Raw genomic sequence first — 12,052 nt, 5'->3', positions numbered from 1 at the left:
TGAGTGTATTCATCTCTTCCATTGCTTTCACTTCTGCTCCCAAGGTGCTTTAGTGCTTTCAGAGGGTAACTCTGGAACACCATTAAAATTAAAGTGAGAGGTGATTGAAGATCTTCGAAGGTCAGGCATTATCTGTCCCGATGGACTTTTACCACCCACTACTCAGTCACTGATATGTTGCCGAATGACATGCCGGGCATCCTCACTCCCGGCAGCTGATGGGGACTGCCCACCTCAGCATTCTCTTCTTCCCTTCTGAACTGGCCAGGTTGGGCACGAGAGGGTGGAGCACTGTCTTCACCTTTCTTTGAGGAATAAACCGCTGGAGGTCCTGATTGAATTCTGGAGGAAGCCAGGGCTTTTATCAAAGCTAATCTTGATGGCAGGGCAGACTCCTGGCAGTGTGGCAGATCACTGTAGCTGCCTCCAAAGAGCCTGTGCCCACGGAAGGGAACTACACCATAGATAAGGGAGTCATGGCTAACCTTCCCCTACTTCACCATTGGATTTACCTCCCTCTAAGGAAACAGAAATGTAGCCTCCAGCACTGGGTTGTTGATCAATGCCGACATAGCTTATGGAACAACTATATCATTTCTCAAGACCCATTTTGCCCTTTGATTAGCTGAGTGGTGTGCTATGAAAGTTACCACCCTTGTATCTGACAGAATGAATATAACAAATTTGTAAGTAATTTGTATTTTTCCTAGTATACAAACCTGGAGCTATTTATATGGTATACTTTCGGCGCAGCTGAAAGACGAGCCATGATAATTTTAGTGAGGGATAACTACCCCATCCACTAGTTAGCGGGTGGGGGGTGGGGTAGACTGGCTACCCCGCTCACTCACACCTCTCGGCTGAGTAACCACTTTGCTTAATGGCAAGACTTCTCGGGGGACAGGGTGGCAAGCCAATTTGTATAAATAGCTCCAGGTTTGTATACTGTACTAGGAAAAATACAAATTACTTACAAATTTGTTATTTGTTCCGATGTAGATACAAACCCTCCGCTATTTATAGGGTGACTTACCCTTAGGAGGGAGGAAGTCTTCACCAACTGGCCTTGGTCATGACCCGGGGTCCTCTCTATTTCGATCTGTAATCAATAGTAGAAGGGACCCTACCCTCGCTAAAATCAAGTGCCGATATGAGGTAATGCACTGATAGTGCCCTGCAGAAGCTTGTGTGTGAGTGGAACTAACAGTGTGGCTTGTCTTTAACATAGGAACTCGAGTACAAAACCAATTGTTCTTAAAGACTTACCCAATACCCTCCCTCTAAAAGGTATTGGGGACGTAACAAAGTATTCTTCTATACTTAAAAGGCTCCAGGTAAATGGGTCTTACCTGCAGTGAGGTGAGGTCAGCTATGCCGAGGCTTGCGGAGCTGTTTTCCCCAGAGGGGAGAAGGTGAAAGGAAGTAAGGAGCCAGGCATTCTTACTCATTCACCCCAGAGTAATCCGGGTAGCCTCAGCCCTCAACCCTCAGCTATTTGTCCATCAAGGAGCCTCAGGTGTTTAGACCATTTGTTGCGCGACCACCACAGGACCAATGGAAAAAGTCTCCATGTTCTTGTGGGTTATATCTTTCCAGGTAGTGGGCCGTGAAGGTCCATTGACGCTTCCACATGCCCACTTAAAGCATCTGCACCGCAGAGTAGTTTCTTGAACGCCAGGGACGTAGCATCGCCACTGACATTACGAGCTCTGGGTCTTAGAATGGAGGAGAGAGTAGATTGAGAGTAGCCTCAATTGCCTTCCGATCCCAGAGGGAAAGGAAATCCTTGAGGTCCTCCTCTTGACCTTCCCCCTGCTGGTCAACAGTGCCGACACACAGGGGCGAGCTGGTATCGTTCTTTTAAGGTAACCCCACAGACTCCTCACTGGGCAAAACCCCAGTTGATAGGTTTTCGGTTACCTAACGAAGACTCTTTATTCGAAATGGGCTGCACCTAGGGTACAGCACACTCGGATTTGAGTCTTGGCAATCCACTCAGGGGATTATTTCTCCCCGTCTCCTTGGGTAGGAGACATCAGAAGATGGATCATACAACACACTAACTCTCTTGGTCAAAAGCCCAAGTGAGTAGAAAGGCCATCTTCCGTGTAAGGAAGCGATCTGCTGCTGGGCATAAGGTTCGTAGAGAGGGGCCTTCAGAGACTGAAGGACCCGAACGGCGTTCCCAGGAGGAGGTTGAGATCTGACGGGGGACAAGTTATCTCACACTTGTATAAGTAAAGGCATTGATGGGAGAGTATCCCCTTCCACGACATCAGTCACCAAGGACCGAACACTTCGCCTGGAAGACCGACGCTGAAAAGTGTCTGAGGTGCCTACACATCTTTTCCCTAACTTGGTGCGAAAGGCCTCTCTGAGAGGGGTGGTGTAGGATCGTCCCAGGCGAGAAGTCGAAGCAAAGCTACGGCTTGGGAAAGTGTTACCATGTGGCTGCTTGGAAGATCGTACCATGGAGGAAGATCCCTCGGAACTCCATCAGGAGCTGTAGAAGGTCCAGGAACCATTCTGCGGGTTGCCATAGCGAAGCTATTGGAGCTCCGTCAGGGGCTGCAGAAGGTCTGGGAACCATTCTGCGGGATGCCATAACGAAGCTATTGGAGTCATTGATAAGATCTTGCTTATCCTGACTTGGCTGAGGACTTTTTCACCAGACCGAATGGGGGAAAATCGGCCGCCCCACCGATCTTGGAATACATCTTGTTTGAGGGCCTGGTGTTCCGAGACTGGGGAGCGGTCGAGTGGGAGCCTGAAGATCAGGGCCGCTGTGAGCATAACCACAGTCGGGGACCTCACAAAGTTAAGACTTTGTTGGATACAAGATGATTCCAAGACACTAGGAGCCCACTATCTGGGTGGTTTTGCAAGCACATTCCTGTACCAGGAATGATGCGAGCAGATTGTCATCTACTGCTAGATGGTTCTCTAAGAGAAGTGAATGCTGGTACCTTCCTGAATCGGGCCAACGGACGAGGCTGGAATGGTGCGGCATATGCTCCTCCCCTCCTCTCTTTTGATGCATTAAAGAGAGCATCAGAACCAGAGGGAAGACGAGAAGACAGGCCTCTTTGCAGAAACTCTCGTCTGCCACCCACCATCCGCGGATTATCCAGCGGTGAGGGGGGGGGAGGCATAGCAATAAACACATCTCGAGATGATGTCGAGACGTGTAACTAATTGCATGTTCCTGCAACGAAGAGGAACAGCCTGTTCTCCCTCCCACTGCCCACTAAACCAGTGTGGTTGGCCGAATAAGACCGATACCAACCGGAAAACCAGTTAATCAGTACAACTTATGTTATAATAGTGAATCTCCATAGAGATCGCTTTCCGGACAAGAGACTGTACAGTAATCACCGAACGCATCCAACCAAACCTAAGAGGGGATTGAGACGTATCTTCAATCTATTGTTGGGTGGGTAAAGAGCATAAGTCTACTACGGAGTAGTAACACCGAACTGTGGGTATGACAAGCATACATGCGTAGTTCGACATAAAAGTCGTGTCCGGAACTCAGTTGGAGAACGTTGAAAACGTTTGTAATGGAGGTTTCTCCTTCTTAGGTCAAAAAACATTAGTGCTTCTCCATCTCCAATCAGTAACCTAGCACTTATATTAAATGTTCCCTACTAGGGAACAGATATGCTTATGAGAAGTTTCCAGCCAAAGCTTTTGTAGGAGACTAAGACTTCCGATTGGGGGAAAGGAAAAAATGCCTATAAGGAGGCAGAACGTAAATGTCGTATGTCTGGTTACAGGAAAGTAGCCAAGTAATGTACTGAATAACCTAGTTTCAGTAAGGGACATAAATATACAACTTAATAGAACGGAGTTCTAATTGCAAGATGTATATAGCCCTTATTAGCAGAAAATTAGCTCGCACGCATATATGTACTTGTCCATTTGCGCTAGCGCATGCGTATTCTCTGCCTCCAGGAAACGTTTGCAACGAATCCGGTTGCGGGAATAATGTATGTGCGACAAATCGCAACATTATTGCGGAAAGAATTTCGATCGTTGACTAACTGTAATATTTTCTTGAATGAGAGCGAACATGTTCTCTAACCAAAATATACAGTTATACAGGCGATCATTTCCCCTTTGGTTTACCCCTCCTCTTTATGTGAGGAGCTAGCCAGTGTTCATTACACAGAAACTGATGTCTGGTTACCTGTGGGAAGGGTTTGAAACGTTCGTAAACGTAATGAAAAGTTTCTCATGCTGTTGCTATCGTTCATTTAACGTCAGCTAACAACACTCCTTCGGGACTAATTGTTCAAAACAATAACCCTGTTAGGATAGAATAAAAAGTCTCGGAAGCCTTTCGTGTAAAAGGCAAGTCGTTATACCCACGGTACAATGACGGGGGAAGCTGCCTCCATCAAACGGTAGAACTGAGTTTAAGACAATAACCTTGCGGTTTTGTCTTGGCTAGAGTGCATGCTCCGGGACGGCCTTCATGAAGTTTTAACAACACTCTAAGTTCTGTAAAGACTTCTCAGGAACGAGTCTCCCGAAAAGGGTGAAGTCTAGTACGGGGGAGGCTGCCTCCATCAAACGGTAGAACCGAGTTTAAGACAATAACCTTGCGGTTTTGTCTTGGCTAGAGTGCATGCTCCGGGACGGCCTTCATGAAGTTTTAACAACACTCTAAGTTCTGTAAAGACTTCTCAGGAACGAGTCTCCCGAAAAGGGTGAAGTCTAGTACGGGGGAGGCTGCCTCCATCAAACGGTAGAACCGAGTTTAAGACAATAACCTTGCGGTTTTGTCTTGGCTAGAGTGCATGCTCCGGGACGGCCTTCATGAAGTTTTAACAACACTCTAAGTTCTGTAAAGACTTCTCAGGAACGAGTCTCCCGAAAAGGGTGAAGTCTAGTACGGGGGAGGCTGCCTCCATCAAACGGTAGAACCGAGTTTAAGACAATAACCTTGCGGTTTTGTCTTGGCTAGAGTGCATGCTCCGGGACGGCCTTCATGAAGTTTTAACAACACTCTAAGTTCTGTAAAGACTTCTCAGGAACGAGTCTCCCGAAAAGGGTGAAGTCTAGTACGGGGGAGGCTGCCTCCATCAAACGGTAGAACCGAGTTTAAGACAATAACCTTGCGGTTTTGTCTTGGCTAGAGCGCATGCTCCAGGACGGCCTTCATGAAGTTTTAAAAACACTCGAAGTTCTGTAAAGACTTCTCAGGAACGAGTCTCCCGAAAAGGGTGAAGTCTAGTACGGTATGTGGTAGTTTGCTTCAAGAATGTCAGACATAATTGCCATCGACCGCTTACCCGAAAGGGTTGCCATCGAACACTTTCTCGCTAGTGAGAAAACTACTGTCTAAATCAGGCATGGCCTGTCAGGGGAAATGAACTGGAATGTAAAGAATTTTTCATTCCTCGCTCATTTCCGTCCGCTAACCAAACCACCCGAAGTGGGAAGGTGGAGGAAAGATGACGGTGATTCTCTCGAAAACGAAAGGATCGGTGCTGGCGAAACCAGACCAGCTGATATAGTAATCAGCTGGGAGTGCTGAGTGACGCATCAAGTCACACCTTTGGAAGACCCATCCCGCAGGGGGTGGGGGGGAGGTCGACCACAGAGTCCCCAGAAAAACTCTGGATCGCGGAAACCGAGAGATTCGGATGAGAACCCAGGGGTTCAGAATCCATTTGCGAATTCCCCTCCCACGGCCTTAAAGGACGTTGTGCCGAGAACCAGCTGGAACTCCGGCGCTGATTCCTGATGGAATTTTCAGGAATCATGCTACGTGACCAGGACCCAAAGAAACTGTGTCACAGTTACCTGTGGAGATTCAAAAAACCCCAGGCAGCAGGCATCCCTTTGTCATAAGAGCAAAACTCTTGATGACGATGGGGGCGCACGAACAATTCACGGGATGAGAGCTCGAAAACTCTGTCAGGAGAGCAAAACTCTTGTGCACTCGTGAACACTTCGCGCAACAAGAGTTCGTAAAAATCTGTCATAAGAGTTGTACGTTCACCCCAACTGATTGCGTGCGCCCAGGTGCTCGCGCGCCAAGTTGGTCGTACGCGCGCGTCGATATGGTCGCCTGCGCCACTATCGGCTGTGCTCGCCAATCTGCTCGCGCGCGCCAACTTGGTCGTGCGCTCCATAGGTCGTGAGCGCCAGTTTGGTCGTGCGTGCCAAATTGGAGGAGCGCGCCACATCGGCCGTGTGCGCCAATTTGGTCGTGCACGGTAATCCGGTCGTGCGCGCCAATTTGGTCATGCATGCCAAACCGGTCGTGCGCGCAAGAGCTCTCAGTGTGGCGAGAGTACTCACTACAGTACTACGTTCACCCGAAGGTTCACGACAGCCTGTGTTGTGTGAGCGCGAACGGTCAACACAACAAGTCCTCAAACTCTGTCATATAAGTATGGCTATGATCACGAGAACCCAAAGGTTTGGCATGAACTGCGTTGTGAGACCCCGAAGGGTCAGTGCAAACGAAAAACGAAAGTTTCTCTGTCACAAGACCCCAAAGGATCAGCGTGATTAAGGGCACGAGAGACCATAGGCCTAACGTAGCCTGTGTTGCGAGACCCCGAAGGGTCAGTGCAACGATAAACCGAAGTTTCCCTGTCACTAAACACTAAAGTGTATTAGTGACTAAAGTTACGAGAGATCAAGGGTTCTGCGTAACTAATGTTACGAGAACCCAAAGGGTCAGCGTAACGAGAAACCGAAGTTTCCCTGTCACAAAAACATCGAAGTGTCAGTGACTAAAGTTACGAGAGCCCTAGGGTTCAACGTAACTAATGTTACGAGACCCCGAAGGGTCAGGGTAATGAGAAACCAAAGTTTCCCTGTCACAACACACCGAAGTGTTAGAGTGACTAAAGTTACAAGAGCCCTAGGGTTCAGCGTAACTAATGTTACGAGACCCCGAAGGGTCAGCGCAACGAGAAACCGAAGTTTCCCTGTCACAAAACACCGAAGAGTCAGAGTGACTAAAGTTGTGAGAGCCCAAGGGTTCAGCGTAACTAATGTTACGAGACCCCAAAGGATCAGCGTAACGAGGAACCGAGGTTCCTCTGTCACGAGACCCCGAAAGGTCAGCATGATTGATGGCACAAGTTCCCTAAGGCTCAATGTTACCATCGTTACAAGAGCCTGAAGGTTCGGCGTAACTGAAACAGGAAGGTTTCGAGCGGAGTCCCGAAGAACTCCTACTGTCATGAGAACCTGCAGGATCAACATGATGAGAGCCCGAAGGCTCAACGATCACGCCAGCCCAAAGGGTGATCGTAATGAGACCCCGAAGGATCAAGGAGAACCAGCAGGTTCAAGATAACACCTCCGCATAAGAGGTTTGTTCTCCCAAAGGAGAATGTCGCTTAAGATAAGGCTCTCGCTCCGCCCCTGAAGGAGAACCATAAGCGTAACGGGACCGCCGATGCCCAGAGGCAGTCTTCTCTCGAGGACGAGAGACTCGTTCCCCCGAAGGGATAACCTGCTTCGGAGAAAGCTCTGCCACTGCCCCTCGTGGATCAGCAAGCTTCTACAATTTATTTCTCGTGAACGAGAGGGAAGTTCTCTCGAAGGAGATTGCCTAAGACAAGCTTTCTCCCAGCTCTATGGGAATAAAGCGTAGGCATAAAATATCTCTCTCACGAACGAGGGAGAAGTCCTCCCGAAGGAGGACATCACCAAAGACAAGCTTTCTCCCAGCTCTATGAGAAAAAAGCGTAGGCTTAATAATACTGTATATCTCTCGCGAACGAGAGTGAAGTCCTCCTGAAGAAGGACATCGCCTAAAACAAGCTTTCTCCCAGCTCTATGTGAAAAAAAAAAAGCGTAGGCGTAAGAAACTTTCTCTCGCGAACGAAAGAGAAGTCCTACTGAAGGAGGACATTGCCTAAGGCAAGCTTTCTCCCAGCTCTATGGGAAAAAAGCATAGGCGTAAAAATCTCTCGCGAACGAGAGAGAAGTCCTCCCGCAAGAGGACATAGCCTAAGTAAAGCTTTCTCCCAGCTCTATGGAAAAAAAAGCATAGGCGTAATAAAAAGAACTACTCTCTAGTTCTCTCAAAGGAGGAGGAACATCAAGTTGAAGCTTGACAGCGAATGCTACCTCGTAACGAGGGCAGCTCATGAGCTACCACATGGAGCGCAGGATAACGATCAGGGCGGCCGTAGTATTTAGCCTTGTGTTCTACGTCGCTGCTTCCTGTGAAAATAGGAAGTTGTGATCAATTACAATTCATGTTCCGATGCACAAAATACACTATTCGGGTAATGTCACCTTCCTTGTAAGATAATTCCTCAAAAGGGAGCTGAACTGTTATACACTTTAATTCAGTAATGAAACAAACACACGGCAGTGTTAAGAACCTGCCGACCAACAGTTGCAGGGTAGGGCGGCAATGACAACTCCCTTACGGCGGAGGGAGTCGGATACGTTGTCAACAGCAAAGTTACAAGAATCTAACAATGTATAATTTCATTTATACATATATACCTATATATATGTAAGATAAATGAAAACACACAAGAAAACAAAAAATAAAACAGAAAAACAATCAAGGCAAGTCTTTGTGGGAGAGAAGGCCAGCATGTCCGTCCTCTACCAAGCCATAAAGTAAAGTGGTTACTCAGCCGAGAGGTGTGAGTGAGCGGGGTAGCCAGTCTACCCCACCCCCCACCCGCTAACTAGCGGATGGGGTAGTTATCACTCACTAAAATTATCATGGCTCGTCTTTCAGCTTTGCTGAAAGTATACCCTATAAATAGCAGATGGTTTGTATCTATGTTGGAACAAATTTATTTTAATGTTGGTGTTATTTTATTTTGCCCTGTTTCCATTCCTCACTGGGCTATTAGCATACTGCTTTTCCAACTAGGGTTGTAGCTTAGCACATAGTAGTAATAATAATAATAATAATAACAATAATAATAATAATAATAATAATAATAAAAACGTTCAGTGTGCAGCTATTGTTGCGCATGTAAAAGTATAAAATAACCCCGAAATAATGACCCATGGGGCTAACAAGCGCAGCTCGACATATACCACTTGTCAGACCATAGAAGCAGTGGTGTAATGTTAATTTTACGAGCGTAGCCAGCCACGGCGGAGCAAAAAATCATCAGAAGGATGTGAAGTGAATCATAAATAAATAGGATATTTAAATTTTAAGCCAATTAGCCTATATGAACCATATATTTTTCCAACTGGTTATCTTGTGTTTATTTTGCATTTTGGGCCATCATTATTGCTTCAAATCACTCGTTTTTGGCATTTACCCACCCCAAAAGACCTGGGTTTTCCACAGGAGTCCCAGATAAATGTCTTCATATAAGGGGGCTCAAAGACTCATAAATGGGTAGTTTGCTCAGATAATCATGGTCATGAATGCATAAAGCACAAGATAACGAGTAAGAAAAATATATGGTTCATGTATTTAGCTAGAAATTAAAGTATGTTGGAGCCTTTGTACAACAGTGGCCAGTTCCTCCTGCATGCATAGAAAATGGACGCCAACAACCCTAAACTTCCCCACCTAACCTAAAAGTTGTGTCATTACCTTCTTACCTAACAGGAGGGGGGGGGGGGGAAAGGGTGCAAAACCCTTACACTGCTGTATTCGTAGTCATCTGTCATCATACATACAGGTGGCCGCTATCATACATACACCCAAAAGTAAATATTTACCAATATGGGTACCTATTACACTTTTATTCATCTATAGTACTTCCTACGTCTTATTAAATGAGTAGCACACGGGTAAAGTTATACCAAAGATTTGCCAGCCTAGGCTATGATATTTCCTATTTCGATCATGCAACAACATGACAACTATACAAACTTTATACTTAAAAGTATTTTTAATTAATAAATGTTATCCCGACTGTAACTGTAATAATACCCATACATCTAAGCAGTTGACCATGGCACTCTCATAAACTAGACCTACCGTAGTAAGGAATAGCATAATACTAGGCCTATTTGGTAAATATTTGGTGATAAATCTTATTAATGTGTTTTATTAAAGAAACTATTTTAAGAATGACTAATATTCCCAGCCGACGTTTACTACACTAATGCCATCTATTGACCACTCCCTAAGGATGCCTGCCAATTTCCTGCCAATGAAAACAGTCATACGCTGCAAAAATAGTCTTTCTCGTAAAAAGTTTCTAGAAAAAAATAAGATGCTATTATTGTCAAGTATTACCAAATAAAAGATACAAGTCACAAATAGTGACACTTTTGAGTAATTGATCCATTTTTAATTTAGTATATATTTTGAATATAGTGTAAGGACAGTGAGACGAGCTATCAACAACAACAACTGACGGTTTATTTAAACACGTGCGAGAATATAATACAAGGTGCGGACAGCAATGTAGCATGCGTGCTGGCGCCAATCTGGCTTGAACCAACCGCCACAAAATGTGTGTTTTTTCACACGTACAAATACTTGAAATACAAGTCAATAGAAATATGTAGCAAAATGATAAATACATGAAATTGTAGCTCTGAGGGAACGGAACAAATATATACAGTTAGCCACAGTGTGGCAAAAGGAGAATTTAAATGAAATGGAGAATTCGATGAGAATGCTGGACGACGGAGGGAGCGATGTCCTTGCAATATATTAAATGTCCGTTAACGACACAAACTTCTCTTTGATTGACTATGTTGATGATGTTGGCTCCAGGTCGCTTAGTACCTCCTCCACCAACCCCTTCCCCCCTCCTGCAACATAACTTTCTAATTTTGTTTGCATTCCCAGCATTTAAAGAACCTCCTAAATACTTTACAAAAAGAGGAGAGTTGCAGGAAGGCACAATTTTGGAGTAAATGGAGAGCGTGCTCTTGTAAACAAATACCGTATTTGGAGCGTTTGTAGGGTAACGGCCAGATCCGTTTTCATTCATAAAAAATGGGAATATTATAAAGTGGGGTGGACTGTGGCCGTCATTCTAAAATAGAGTTCGTAGAAAACTGGAATATTCTGAACTGTGGCCGGTGTTCTAAAACAAATTTTGGCGGGAGAAGCTAACTTAAAAAACCCACCTAACCTATGCTAAAAGCCGTATCCTTACCCAGGGGGGCTTCGCCCCCCGGACCCCCCCCCCTTACCTACTACGGGAGCGAGAAGATTCGTGGCCGGAGTAAGAACTCGAGCCACAAATTTGCAGGTAATTTAGGGTTTTCTGCAAAAAACAAAAGTGTGCGTTTAAGCACATATTTAAGATCCGTAGACCATTTCCAAACGTTTTTATTCTATACAAGATAACAGTCGGAGCGATAATAAGCAAATTAGGACGCTTGGCCGTAGCGCTACAAACTACCCCCGTATTTTTTTATTAATAAATGTTATCCCGACTGTAACTGTAATTGTAGGCCTATTGTTGGACAAAAACAAAATCGACTTTATGTATATCAAATGATTATGACCTTCAAATCTTCTACTTCTCATATATATTTAATGATTATGATCTTCAGTTACATAGGAAATAATCTCGTAGGTTAGGGATAATCCCTTCTGGTCAGGTAAGGTAATTTCAAATAATTTTTCACATAGAAAATTACTTTCGAGAGACCTAGTCAATGAATACTTCAGCAAAATGTGTAATTGAATGTGTACATATTTAAAAATAGTAAGGTTTTCACATGCATATCTTACCAATATAGAAATACACGAAGGTACACGTATCTTGAGATTTTTCACACATAGTTTTACGAAACTTTTACGAATGGACAACGTAAAATGGAAGTCAATACTGAATTATGGTACACTGTGAAGACTCAAATTTAAATACATCTTTACTAAAAATAATTATAAATAATTTGTTATTAGCCTATATAATTAGATATTAAATTGTCATTATGATTTATATTATATATCAAAAATATATTCTAAATTTGTTTTCATGTACTATTCTAAGTATATGAAATAAAGTTCACGTAGATTAAATTTTAAAACTGTACTACCACACTGTAAAAGACTCAAATTTAAATACATCTTTACTAAAATAAATTATAAATAATTTGGCATTAACCTATTTAATTA

At 44.5% G+C, this 12,052-nt stretch overlaps 1 long non-coding RNA gene across 1 annotated transcript in view; it reads right to left on the bottom strand.

The window, feature by feature from the left end:
- Window positions 1-11,755, bottom strand: part of LOC137632983 (uncharacterized) — a 44,638-nt gene extending 32,883 nt beyond the window's left edge. The window contains exon 1 of the long non-coding RNA XR_011042154.1: window positions 11,666-11,755. This is a non-coding gene — a long non-coding RNA (uncharacterized lncRNA). The remainder of the gene's footprint in view (window positions 1-11,665) is intronic.
- Window positions 11,756-12,052: the final 297 nt, after the last annotated feature.

The sequence above is a fragment of the Palaemon carinicauda genome, chromosome 42 (genome assembly GCF_036898095.1).
Source record: "Palaemon carinicauda isolate YSFRI2023 chromosome 42, ASM3689809v2, whole genome shotgun sequence".
Taxonomy (NCBI): Eukaryota; Metazoa; Arthropoda; class Malacostraca; order Decapoda; family Palaemonidae; genus Palaemon; species Palaemon carinicauda.
This window is presented reverse-complemented; position numbering and strand designations above follow the sequence as displayed.